Source organism: Cucurbita maxima, unplaced genomic scaffold, assembly GCF_002738345.1.
Source record: "Cucurbita maxima cultivar Rimu unplaced genomic scaffold, Cmax_1.0 Cma_Scf00004, whole genome shotgun sequence".
Taxonomy (NCBI): domain Eukaryota; kingdom Viridiplantae; phylum Streptophyta; class Magnoliopsida; order Cucurbitales; family Cucurbitaceae; genus Cucurbita; species Cucurbita maxima.
In genome coordinates, this window is record NW_019272020.1 from 6,053,084 (window position 1) to 6,068,000 (window position 14,917).

Here is a 14,917-nt window from a genome sequence, read left to right on the forward strand (position 1 = left end):
AAAAAAAAAAAAAAAAAAAACAAGGTTACAAGACAATGAAGCAAGTGGGAGTTAATGTTGAGTTGCTGAAAGATTCACCTAGTGATGTTGTAGCGCAATTGATACTTGAGCATGTGTTGAGAATATCATCAAGAACCATCAGAGTACCAGATAGGTATTGACCTTCATTACACTATCGGTTACTAACTGATGAAGGGGAACTAGAGTCCCTACCGTTGGAAGATACAACCAAGTGGGAGCAAGTCATGGATTATGGGATGTCTAAGCTTCAGAAATGCGTTGCTCTTTTATCTACTGAGGCTGAGTACTTGACAATAGTTGAAGCTGGAAAGTAGATGATATGGATGACAGAGTATCTAGAAGAATTGGACAAGAAGCAACACAAGAATATTCTTTATACAGATAGTCAGAATGCCATATAGTTGGTGAGAAACCCGGTCTATCATTCAAAGACAAAACACAGAAAGCGATACCATTTCACTCGCAGGTTAGTGGAAGATAGTGATGTATTTGGAGAAGATAGAGGGGACAAAGAATCCAACAAATATGTTGACAAAATGTGTTGATGTTGGAACATTGAGTTTGTGCAGAGCCTCAATTGGTATGGTGCAGTGAAAGATGCTCATAGTCGTTTGAGAATGGAATTCTTGGTTGACTGAACATGGAGTCTGATGCTTATCTATACTAAAAACCTGGTAAGATATATTTGGTCGATATTTATATACAATAGGTGATTATAAATGTTAAAACTATATATAGTAAATCGAAACCATATATATATCCCTTAATTTGAAAATGTACTTTCTTCATTATCTATATTCTCTATGGGTATACATACCTGAAGTCATCAATACAAATCCTTTAGTCAATATTTCTCCTTGTATTTTCTCTCTCCTATTCGTTGGGTTCATCTAGATTGAGTGTGTGCGTTAATGTGTGATCCTAACGATTATGGATGAAGGTGTCCATTTAAACGTGTGAACCTACCCTAAAACGATATAGGGAGGGATCTTGTCTAAACAGAGATTCTGCATCAGATTGGTACAAGGAGGGATCTCGTTTAAACAGAGAGATTTATTTCTAGTAGACACGTTTTAAAAATATTTGAGGAAAAATTCAAAGAGAATAATATTTGCTAGCAGTAAGCTTGGGGCGTTACATCATTATTGAATTTTACTCTATTTTTATGAGTCACTTTGAGTATAGTTCAATTAAAATGCAAAATACAAATGAAAATGTTATCTAATTTAAATTTTAGAGACCAAAAGTAAATATTTTAAATAAAAAATATTATAATTTCAATAATTATATGTATGATATTAAAATTAAATTATTAATCCTAGTAGCTCTAAAAAATTTCAAATTTTTGTTTGTGGTTGAAAAAGGTGGTGAATTTATTTATTTTTAAATAAAAAATATATTTAATTTAGAAAAATTAATTTTTTTTTTCACGTTTTAATCAACACATTACAACGATTATAAATAAGAGAACTCTTACCCTCATTTAGGTGTGGTGGATTCAGTAAACATTTACATGGTATCAGAGCTCTTTCGGTTTAACAACCCTGATCCTTTCTTCTCTATGGCTTCCGAATCCTCTTATCATCTTCGTTCTTTCAATACTCTAATCCATATGATTACCATCAAACTTTCTTCCTCCAATTATCTTCTTTGGAAAAGCCAACTTCTCCCTCTCCTTGAGAGTCAAAACATGTTGGGCTATGTTGATAGAACTATGGTTCCACAACCTCGCTTTGAACCAGAACCCTCCTCAACACTCAACCCCAAATATTTGATGTAGAGAGCAGCCGATCAACGACTTATCTGTCTCCTGCTCTCCTCTCTCACCAAGGAAGCCATGGCTGTTGTTGTTGGTCTCTCTACTGCACGTGATGTTTGACTTGCGTTGGAAACTACGTTCAACCATCATTCGAAAGCTCGTGAACTGAGACTCAAGGATGACTTGCGGTTGATGAAACGTGGCACCAAACCTGTTGCTAAGTATGCCCATGTCTTCAAAACAATTTGTGACCAACTTCATGCCATTGGCAGACTCGTCGAGGACATTGATAAAGTGCACTAGTTCCTTCGTAGACTCGGCACCGAATTTTCAGCTTTTTCTATTGCTCAGATGGCTCTCACCCCTATCCCCTGTTTTGTAGATTTAGTCTCTAAAGTTGAAAGTTTTGAGTTGTTACAGCGCTTCCTTGAGTCCTCTGACTCCACTCCTACAGCATTCACAACCACTAATCGTGGTCGCACCCATGGAAACCACTCTGCTTCCTTTAGCAACCAGCGAGGTCGTTCTTATTCCCACAAAAACAACTCTTCTAATCGAGGACGAACCCACTCAGGTCAGGGTCGTCGATCATCTCACTACCAAATATGCCGCAAAGAGGGCCATTATGCTGACCGCTGCAACCAACGGTATCTTCGACCTGATTCTTCTCATGCTCACCTTGCTGAAGCCTTTAACACGTCATGTCTTATTGCTGGATCCGATGCTGCTGATTGGTTTCTGGACATTGGGGTTTCAGCCCATATGACTGCCTACCCATCTATTTTGGACCAGTCTAAAAATTACATAGGTAAGGACTCTATGATCATAGGAAATAGTGCATCCCTACCCATTACCCACACTGGTACACTTTCTCCTGTTCCAAATATTCACTTATTAGATGTCTTGGTTGTCTCTCATCGCACCAAAAATTTTCTTTCCATAAGTAAATTAACGTCTGATTTTCATCTCTTCGTTACATTTACTAATAATCTTATTACTAACCAGAATTGTTAAACAAGAAGGGTGGTGGCAACCGGTAAAAGAGATGAAGGGCTATATGTGCTGGAGCGCGACAACTCTGCTTTTATTTCAGTCGTTAGAAACAAATCTTTACATGCTTCATATGATTTATGACATGCTCGCTTGGGTCATGTGAATCATTCTATTATTTCTTTTTTAAATAGAAAATATCATCTTTCTCTTACGTCTTTATTGCCTTCTCCATTATTATGTAATACTTGCCATCTTGCGAAAAGTCATCGATTGCCTTATTCCCGCAATGTCAAATCAAATTCGGATTTTCTTTATTATGTTATTTTTATTAATGATTATTCTCGATTCACTTGGATTTACCCTTTAAAATTTAAATATGATTTCTTTGATATTTTTCTTCAATTTCAAAAATTTGTGGAAAATCAATATTCTTCTTGTATCAAGGTATTTCAAAGCGATAGGAGGTACCGAATTTACTAGTACTTGTTTCAAAACTCATTTACGTAATTCTGGCATCCACCATCAACTCTCTTGTCCATATACACCTGCTCAAAATGGTCGTGTTGAGAGAAAATATCGTCATGTAACTGAGACTGGCTTGACCCTTCTCTTTCACTCTCATCTTTCTCCTCGTTTTTGGGTTGACGCCTTCAGCACTGTAGCTTATATTATCAACTGGTTACCTACTCCACTTCTTGGAGATAATTCACCCTTTTAACTTCTTTGTGACTACACTCCACATTATGACAATTTTCATCCCTTTGGTTGTCATGTTTATCCTTATTGGCGTGATTATATGCCTAACAAGCTTTCTCCCCGCAACATTCCTTGTATTTTTTTGGGTTATAGTCCTGCTCATAAATGGTTCCGCTGTCTTGATCTCGCCATCACCAAGTTATATATCACCCCCCATTCTCAATTTGATAAAACTCACTTTCTTGCTACCCCTAGCTCCCAAGCCCAACCTCTTTCCTCTATTCCTATTTCAAATTTCTTGGAACCACATCTTTATCATATTGATTCATCCCTCTTGTGCGCCGAAAGAAGAACAAATGTACTCACAACACCAATGAACGGAATTACACAAAGAGACACCAAGATATTTACGTGGTTCGGAGAGAAGAAGTCCCTACATCCACGGTTAGCAATCAATCACTAATAAACAAAGTGTTACAAGTGAATACCTCACTATCACACTACAAAGGCTCTCACTAATATGTCACTCAAGAAATACAATGTGACACACAAAACTTGATAAGTTTAGCAGCAGATTGTTAGAGTAGAGAACATAAACAATTGGATCTCAAGTGTTGTTTTGTTAATTCTAAGCATGACATTATATAGCCTTTACAATCATGGTTGAACCTAAAAATATCAGAAAGAAACTTAAAGTCCCAAAGAATAGGACTAATCAGTCGAATAGAACCTTATGACAATTTACAACAATCTCTACCTTGTCATAAGATCTCCAAGTTGATAACTGATTTGGTTGCTACCATGTCAACACACTACTTCTTTCTTCGGACGTTGATGAAATCCAAACAATGCCAAAACTTTTCACGAGCGATCACCTTTGTCAACATATCAGCAGGGTTATCAGTAGTTCCAATTTTTAATAAACGAATGTCCCCTTCACTAATAATTTCTCGAATAAAGTGAAAATGGAATCAATATGTTTAGTACGAGCATGATGAACTTGATTTTTTGACAAACAAATAGCACTCTGGCTATCACAAAACACATCTATATGTTCGTGCAAAATACCCATATCATTGATCAAACCATGCATTCAAATAGCTTCTTTAAAAGCTTCCGTTACTACCATATACTCTGCTTCGGTGGTAGACAATGCAACAGTAGACTGCAATGTTGAACACCAACAAACAGGTTCACCAACCATAGTAAATAAATAACCCGTAGTAGATCGTCGCTTATCCAAATCAACAACATAATCAGAATCCACATAATCAACTACAAGGTTGTCAAGATTAAACATTTCTTGTTTTTGAAACTTAATACCAACATCTATAGTACCAAGAATGTACCTAAGAATCCATTTGATAGTCTGCCAATGCTCTTTACCAGGATTATGCATATAACGACTCATCATGCTTATTGCTTGTGAAAGATCAGGTCGAGTACATACCATAGCATACATCAAAGCACCAACAACATTTGTATAAGGAATATTCTCCATATACCTTTTGTCATCGTCAGAACTTGGACACATGGAAGCACTAAGTTTGAAATGAGGAGCAAGTGGAGTACCAATGAGTTTGGTTGAATTATTCAAACTAAATGTTGCCACTACCTTGCATAGATATTGAGACTGAGTCAACCAGACTGTACCTTTTTTTCCGATCTAGCTCTATCTCCATTACAAGTATTTTCTTTGCAATGCCTAAGTCTTTCATTTCAAATGTTTTTGAAAGTTGATCTTTGAGCTTATCAATCTCCACCTGTCTCTTTGAAGCAATTAACATATCATCAACATATAAGAGCAAATAGATAAACGATCCATCATCAAGACACCGATAATACACACAATGATCAAATTGACTATGAGTATACATATGCTCTACCATGAAATGATCAAACTTTTTATACCATTGGCGAGGAGATAGTTTCAGCCCATACAAAGATTTCTTCAATTTGCATACCAAATGTTGCTGTCCAACTACTCGATAACCAACCGGTTGCGCCATATATATTTCTTCTTCCAAATCTCCATGCAAAAAAACAGTTTTTACATCGAGTTGTACAAGCTCAAGATTAAATTGAACAACCAAAGCCAACAAAATTCGAGTGGAAGAATGTTTTACCACAGGTGAGAAAATTTCATTGTAATCAATACCTTCTTTTTGTGCATAGCCTTAGCCACAAGTCGAGCCTTATAACGTAGACCAGAAGAATCTTCTTTTTTTACAAAAACCCATTTACAACCAATTTTCTTCTTACCTTTTGGAAGTTGTACCAAATCCCAAGTTTGATTTATCTCCAATGATGCTATCTCCTGATTCACAGCCTCTTGCCAGTGCAATCTATCCGGGCTCTAGATAGCATCTTTGTAGTTGTTGGGAACTCCATCAATCAAAGGGAAAGCATATGCTATCTAATCATTAAACCTTGCAGGTTTTCAAATTTCCCTTTGTGGTTTATTCCTGGCGATGAACTCAAGGTTCCTCCACTCTTTCATTTACAAGGCTTTGCTCCTTCTTTTCTAAGACATTAGAGTTATTATCTACCTGATCAATAGGTTCTTCAGTAGGAGCAACCATATTAGGAGAGAACACCACCTTCTCCACCTGCTTCAATGCCTCGTCATTATTTTCAATTTTCTGCAAAAACATTCTGGACTCATCGAAGTCACATCTCGACTATTAACAATCTTACTTGTTTTTGGACACCATAACCTATAGCCCTTTACGCCTTTGCTAAAGCCCATAAACTTGGCCTTTTTTTCTCTAGGATCCAGCTTTGAGTCAGTCACATGATAATAAGCAGGACACCCAAACACATGCAGTTTATCATAATCACTAACAGAAGTACCCGACCATACCTCAAGCAGAATTTTTCCACCATTTCTAGAAATAGGTAAACGATTCACCAAGTGAACTGCATAACTGAGAGCCTCAGCCCAAAATTCCTTACTCAATCCTGCTTGAGACAATATGCATCGAACCATCTCTATTAATGTCTGGTTCATTCTCTCAACAACAACATTTTGTTGTGGCTTACCAGGAACAGTGAAGTGTCGAATGATCCCTTCATCTCGGCATACTTTAAGGAATGAATCATAAGTATATTCTCTACCAGTTGTCTAATCTCAGTTTTTTGATTTTCTTGTCCGTCTGATTCTCTACCATTTTCTTCCACTCTAGGAAGATTTGGAGAACTTCGTTTTTATGCCTCATGAGATACATCCAAACTCTCCTCGAGTAGTCATCAACAAAGGTGACAAACCACATATTTCCTCCCAATGAGACATTTTTTGTGGGACCTCATACATTAGTGTGAACCTAATCCAAAATGCCATTTATTTGGTGTATAGCTGTACCAAACTTCACATTTTTTTGTTTACCAAATATACAATGTTAACTGAAATCAATTTTACCAGTTGTGGCACCCTTAAAGACTCCTTGGTTCACCAATGTCTGAAGCGCCTTCTCACCAGCATGCCCAGTCTCATGTGCCATAATTTCGATATGTCTTGTTCTTTTGAACTTGCCACAGCAGCATGCCCAACTATTGTGGTTCCGTTGAGGTAGTATATGCTACCTCTTCTAGTTTCTTTAATTGTCACCAAAGCTCCACGAGCTACTTTCAAATTTCCTCCTTCCAAAATGATGTGATAACCACTCGCATCCAAAACGCCAAGGGAATTCAAATTTTTCTTCAAGTCAGGGACATACCTCACATCATTGAGTTTTCGTATAACCCCATCAAACATTTTGATTTGTACTGAGCTAATTCTCATCATCTTGCAAGTACTATCATTGCCCATATAGACAACTCCACCATTGAACTCTTTGAAATCCAAAAACATCTCTCTGTTGTGACACATATGATAGGAGCACCCAGAATCAAGAATCCATTCACTGGTTTGTCTGACTGATAAAGAGATCGTCAAGGCATTATCTGTATCAGTATCGTCATCTCTAACCACATTGGACTTCGACCCTTTCTCTTTTAAGATCGAGCAATCTTTCTTTCAATGATCTTTCTGTCGACAATATGCACACTCATTTTTATCAAGTTTTCTCCAATTATCAGATCTACCCCTTGACTTTGATCAGGACTTTCCACGTTCGCTCTTTTTCCAAGTAGAAGTCCTACCACGAGCAGTGAGAACATTTGTGCTAGAGTCTTGATATGCCTCCTTTTTCCTTCTTTCGCACTTCATTATTACAAAAAGTATTTCTTGACCTCTCTTTGATTTTTTCAGATCTAAGCTTCACATTTGTTCAAATCCGATGCTTAGCTTGCAGGGAGGTGTTAAGGATAGTTGACCATTCATTATAAGGCAAATATTCATTACGGCTTACCATATTTGCCGTTTTATTGAAGACAAATATATTGTATTCATTTATTATTCTTTCCTTTTGTTTATTTCCATATTATTTGTAATTTACCATATTTCTGCATTCTTTAAATGATTATAAAGAAGAGAACTCTCACCACCATTTAGGTGCAGTGGATTCAGCAAACATTTACAAAAATAATCTTTTTTATCTTTGAAAGATAAGAGAGGAATGCTCAATTTGTCTTTATTGTAAGATTCAGTTGTATCAATTTGAGCCGCGTTTAACCACAACTATAAATATCAAACTCTAAAGTATTTATAATCAAAGTAAATCGGTTAAAACTATCTCTCAAAAGTGTTCCAAATGAGCAACGAAAAATGGTTGCCTTCACATCTAATTCCAATTAAGAATGTCAATTACAGAAGAGTGGAAGAGGCTGGAAGGTCGGCAATGGAACAAAATAACAGGAGGAGTGGAAATTCTTTCATTTACAAGAGTGTGGTGAACGATCTGACCGATATGATCAACGACCACCCAGGTCCTCGATTTTATATTATTGTGATAGAAGCTTTAAATAATGATGGTATTCCTTGGTCATATATTGCAAATGTGCGGCACTTTGGGCTTCACCATAGAAGGCCTTTTCTCTTCTCGTTTGAAGATGTCTTCAAGGATTTCAATAAGCATTAGATTGCTCTCTCCGTTCACAATAAGCCCTCTCTCGCTACATAAAGGGAGGCGTTACTGTCTTTTAGCTATGAAAATGGCATAGACTACAATAAAATAATCACATAGTTATCTATCTATATATACTTATTAATTTTATGTCCGAAAGAAATTCAAAATCAATAAATTTTAGGCACTAATATATTTAAAAATAATTTAATGTGTATTTTACTCTCAAAATTTATTTGAAGTTAAGGGTAAATATGTAATTTATATTTATACTTGTCTAATACATGTCCGACATGTTTTAAATATGGACATAAGAATAAGTTATTCTCGTGCTTTCTTTTACACCAATTCAAAGCAATTTGAAAGCTACCACTTTAATTTTGTTACCTAAGAAAGCGTTTTGACCAAGAGAACGAAGATTAGAATGAATATAAGAATAAGAAAGCGAAATAAAATCCTTAGTTTAATACACATTTTCAAAGATGAGATACGAGAATAAATTATTCTTATACTTTCTTTACACTCGGTCAAAGCGTATTTGATATGCTTTCATAAAATTTAGTCTAAATTAATAAAAATATTCATAAACTCTATATTTTACCATATTTATAAAAAAAAAAAAAATCAATTTTTTTTTTTTTTACTGTCAATATATGGACGGAAATTATCGATCGACACCTCTAAGATAATCTCTTTTTTAATATTACTGTTGAAAGTTTATTAGTATTTTTCAGATACGAGCCTAACTCAAAAATTATTTTTAGAAATTTTTGAAAATTTAAAAGTATTTTTTAAACCGTTTTCAAAGTTAAAAGGTAGTTTAATAATAATATTAATAATTTCTATTTACAAAGAACATAATAATATTTTAAATTTGAAAGTTTATAGGTGTTTTTTAGATTTTTTTTTTAATTTAAGGTATTATTGAAATTTTTTAAAACTTAAAAATATTTAATAGAACCCAATTGAATTTTATTTTTATTAATTTAGTAGAAAAAACAAAATACAATTTTTTTTATTGAGTTAATATTAATTTTATTAATAAAACATTAAAAAATTGAATCAACAAAAGAAATTTTGAAAAAAAAAACATAACAACACATTAAAATTAATTTAATGAAATATATAAATAATTATGCTTAATAAAATTAAAACAAAAAAAATAATTTACTTTAAAACCGAAATAAAAATAAAAAGATTTTAAGCAAATTTAATTTATTTTAAAATTGAAGGTTTCAAAAATGTAACCGACCAACGATCAACCTCTAAAACTGTTAAGAATATGCTATGATATCATGCTAACAATGATAAATAGAAGTGGTAAGGCTAGGCTCACAGACTTGTGACTTGCGGTGATGTCTGGACTAGTCGGGGATGGTAAAGACTTCATTGTTGGATGTGAGAAATTTGAAGATACTTATAACGTATTCTTGACATTGGATGATCGAGAACAGTTTGTCAACCACAGTTCTCGGTCGAGTAGAATGAGTGAGAATATCTATACCATCAATTTCTATCCAAACTAATATCCACTAGTTCATCATGTCAGAAGAATCGAAAATTTTAGAGTAAGAGAAGAGAAACAGTAGAAGAAAAGGGACAGAAATCAGAACAAAGACTACCGATGAATTGAGATATATACCATCCTTCCACAAGATATATCATCCACGAGGACGACGGATGAATTGGGATATAATCATCATTCATAAGATATATCATCCTTTTAAGCTCACCTCTTAAAAGTGTTAATTTCTGGTTACTAAAGCTATTGTCTCTGATTGAGCATAGCAAATCATCAATATTTTTCCTCTCAACAATAAAATCAAGAACATATTCCTTATCAAAATATTTGTGGCCAGGTATCAACAAGTAGCCTCCTAATCTTAATCTGGATCTTGAATTGGCTATAGATATTCTCAATCATTTTACTCGATCAAGAATTGTGATTGACAAACGGTTCTCGATCATCCAATATCAAGAATAGCATCTTCAAATTTCTCATCCAGCTCAAATGTGGCCTATTCAAGATGTTCATATTTTCTTTCACAACCTCTGAAGTGATCTAGAGCACCGGTCTTGGTGTTATTTTCAACTTCAAAACTTTCGATGTTTATTTAACACATCCTTATTACATTCATCACTCTGATCAGCCAAAGTATTCATTTCATTTTGTTCCAATCAAATTAAATGGACAAATTAGCAACGGTGGAGTAAATCTTTTATGTATGGACTAAGAAATGATCAATCAGGATATTCACTCGTTCGAATCAAATTAAATGGGACAAATTACCAATTCTGCACTAAATCATTGAGGTCTATTTCTGGGTTTTGCATCTTTCGGGTAAATTTAATTATTTCTTGGAAGTCTACAAAGAAAATCAACCGTGTTTAAGGAAGGATTTTTCGGTCATGACTTTGTTTTAGATTCAACTACTATCTCAATAGTCCCTCTATGCACCTATTCCGCAAACCTAAACTCGTAAAGACAAATTGGGTGTTATTGACCTACACTTGTATATTTGATATATTTTATCTTGTCTTTAGATTTGGTTATCAGTATATTTTATCTTATTTTTAGGATTTAGTTGACAGCTTGTATCCTATTTAAACCCTGTGAACATTAATGAAAATCGAACGTCAGATCCCACTACGACTTTTGATTCCACCTATGTTTTTCTCGACTTTCGATCCAACTTCTATTTCTCATTCTTAACAAACACATTTTTTTTTTTTTTTTTTTGCGCTTTTACTTTCAAACTTCCCTTCAACGTTTTTAAAACGCTTATGCTGTAGAGAGGTTTGCACACATTTATAAATAATGTTTCGTTCTCTTCTCCAATCGATGTGCAGAGGTTTCTTACCGTTAATTTTGTTAGGTTATGGAGCCTGCTTATTTATAGCTTAGTTAACGGATATACATTTTGGCAGATGACATATAAAGTAAAATGTCATAAATAATAAATAGCGATGTACTATATCTAAATAGTTATATATAGTACATGGTTATATTTGATAAAACTATATAATAAGCTAAACCATATATATATATATTTCGATATTTAATATTTTCTATATTTTCTCTAATACTTTATTCTCTCTAATATTCTCTATATTCTCTCTAATCGGTACATATGCAGTCATCAATAAAAAAAGTTTAGCCAATATTCTCCTTGCATTTTCTCTATCCTGTTTCTTGGGTAAAAAGTTTTAGCCAATATTCTCCTTGCATTTTCTCTATCCTGTTCTTTGTGTTCATTTAAATCGAGTGTGTGCGTTGTTGTGCGATCCTAACAAATTTCGGGGTCCAACGTCTTCATTGGCACTCGTTTCATTCTCCAGTCGATATGAGACCTCCCAATCCACTCCCGTTCGGAACCCATCGTCCTTACAGACACACCGCCTTGTGTTTACCCCATTTGGGGCTCAGCCTCCTTGCTGACACATCGCCTAGTGCCAGGCTCTAATACCATTTCTAACGGCCCAAACCTTCTCCTCCCCAAGTGATGTAGGGCCCTCTAATCCTTCCCCCTTCGTAGCCCAACGTCATTGCTGACACACCGCCTCGTGTCCATCCCTCTTCGGGGCTCAGCCTCCTCGCTGGCACATTGTCCCGTGTCTGACTCTAATACTATTTGTAACGGCCCAAACCCACTTCTAGCAGATATTGTCCTCTTTGAGTTTTTCCCCTTCGGGCTCTCAAGATTTAATTTAGAAAAATTAATTTTATTTTTTTTGGCAAATATAAATCCACATTTTTTATATGAAATATCACTTAAAAGAAAATTACCCATTTAACTCTCACATATTTAATATTTAAATGGATTAGTTAGCAATTCATCTCGGTAATTACTTATGCAGAAAATGTGTTTTCACTTCAAATTCACTCTAGAGAGAATAAACAATGTCGTACCATATTAGGGAAAATAATCTTTTTTATCTTTGTCTTTACAGATTCGACAATATCAATTTGAGTAGCGTTTAACCACCACTATAAATATCGAACTCTAAAGTATTCATAAGCAAAGTAAATCCTTTAAAACTATCTATCAAAGGTGTTTCAAAATGAGCTGTGAAGACGTGTTGCCTTCAAATCTAAATCCAATTAAGGATGTCAATCACAAAAAATTGCAAGAGGCTGGATGGTCTGCAGCGGAATAATATAACGAGAGGAGTGGAAATTGTTTCATTTACAAGAGTGTGGTGAACAGTCTGACCAATCTGATCAACGACAACCTAGGTCCTCGATTATATATAATTGTGATAGAAGCTTTAAATAGTGATGGTATTCCTTGGTCATATATTGCAAAGGTACAGCACTTTGGGGTTCACCACAAAAGACCCGTTCTCTTATCCTTTGAAGATGTCCTTAAGGATTTCAAGAAACATTAGTTTGCGCGCTCTCTCTACATATAAGGGGGGCGTTACTCTCTTTAGCTATGAAAATGGCTTAGACTACAATAAAATAATCACATAGTTATCTATCTATATAAACGTATTAATTATGCATATTAATAGGAATAAATCCTCTCCTAATATATATTTTAAAATTTTATTAATTTTATACTAGAAAGAAATTTAAAATGCACTAATATATTTAAAAATAATTTAATATATATTTTATGCTCAAAATTTATTGAGGAATGAAGTTCAAAGACAGGTAGCTCCGGGAAGACAGAGGAATTCGAGAAGAAAGTACGGCCCAAGATTGTGTCAGTGAAGACCAAGCCCACCTCCTGGTTCTCACCCTTAAAGCCATCTACAAAGTTTAGACTTTCGAAGAAGGAACTACTAAAAAGTCCTATTCCTTTCCGGTCTACATTCATCAAAGGCACTGCGCTGGGTCGATATGTTTTCCTGCCTCCCGCTTTGGTGACATTTTCTTCTTTCTTCGGGATTCTATTGAACGGGGTAGATCCACTTAACTATAAGCCAAATCACGTTTAAGGCGCATAAACAAAAGGGCGCCTTCGAATACATAGGGGCTACTTTAGTCAATCAAAGTCCTAACTAAGTAAGGAATCTCCAAACAGAAGTACGTACTGCACGGCCGAGAAAGCGATTGAGAAAGCCAAACATTCTATCTGGATCTTTATTCATCTTCTCCTGGTCCTTTTGAAAGAGAGCTTATGAACAGGTTCGATTCAAGATCGACCTTCTTCTCTTTCCTTCATATTCACTCTATTCTGACAACCTAAGGCCTATAGGACCTTAATGCTCAACCTTAATGAATGACTGCATGGGATTCACGAGAGAATCTACCTTGGGCCGGCCTCTCCTTCATTCCTCACTTCCTTGAGCTCGATGCTAGGAGTTCGGAAGCTACCTGTTGATGCGGCTACCTCGATCAATGGAGTGCCCGATTTCCCGTATGAATGGCTACTCATGGACAGATAGAGTACCCCCTTTCGTGCGTTTTTCTTTTTATTGGCTCGACTTTCCTCCTTTTTTTTTCTTGTCTTTCAGGGGACTAATCCTTGAACTAAAGACCAACATGCTATTCCATTCCGAACAAAGGAAGGATAAGGTTCTTTCTCTCCTCGTAGCTCAGTAGCTAAGCTAAGAGTTCTTTCTATAGCGGTTGATGAGCCCAGGAGATAGAAGGTAGTTGGCTTTTGAGTTCAGCATACCAGATGACTTGCCTTCGAAGTTCTTAGTTTTTTCCTAGTGGACTGACTATAAAGAGTTAGGAATTCTCTTATCTATCCATTATAGATATGAGTTAGCCTCTGTAGCTAGCCAATAAGGCAACTGAGGGAAAGGACACGCAAGCTCTCTAGTCGTGCATAGTCTGGCCTATCGTTCAGTGTAGGAGACAAATAGAAGGAAAGTGGTCGCCAGAATGGATCCGTGAGCACTTAGGAAATCTCTCGAGAAGTTGATAGCCTTAGTCTCGTGAGGTTCGCATCTTCAACGCCCTTGTCTACCCAGGAAGAGATATACATGGGAAGTTAAGTGTTTGGTGGAATTTATATTTATACGTGTCTAATACATGTCCAACATGTTTCAAACATGGACATGATAATAAGTTGTTCTTATACTCTCTTTACACTCGGTCAAACCGTATTTGATACGCTACCAAAATTTTGCCTAAATTAATAAAAATACTTCTAAAACTTTAAAAGAATAATATTTTAAATTTTTTTAAAAAAGAATTCTATAAGACATAATACGACAAAATACACTTTATTTCTAGAAGCGTATTAAATATTCTTTGACCAATATAAAAAAAGCATGAGAATAACGTCTCATCTTTGAAACCATGTACTAAAGATTAAAGGTTTTATTTCCCTTTATCAAATCTATGTTTATTCCCATCTTAGTTCCTTTGGTCTAAACGACCCGTTAAATGACAAAATTAAAGTTGTAGTTAGTCAATCGTAATATTTGACGTGCTAGTTTTCAAACTACTTTGAATGAGTATAAAGAAAACATCAGAATAACTTAT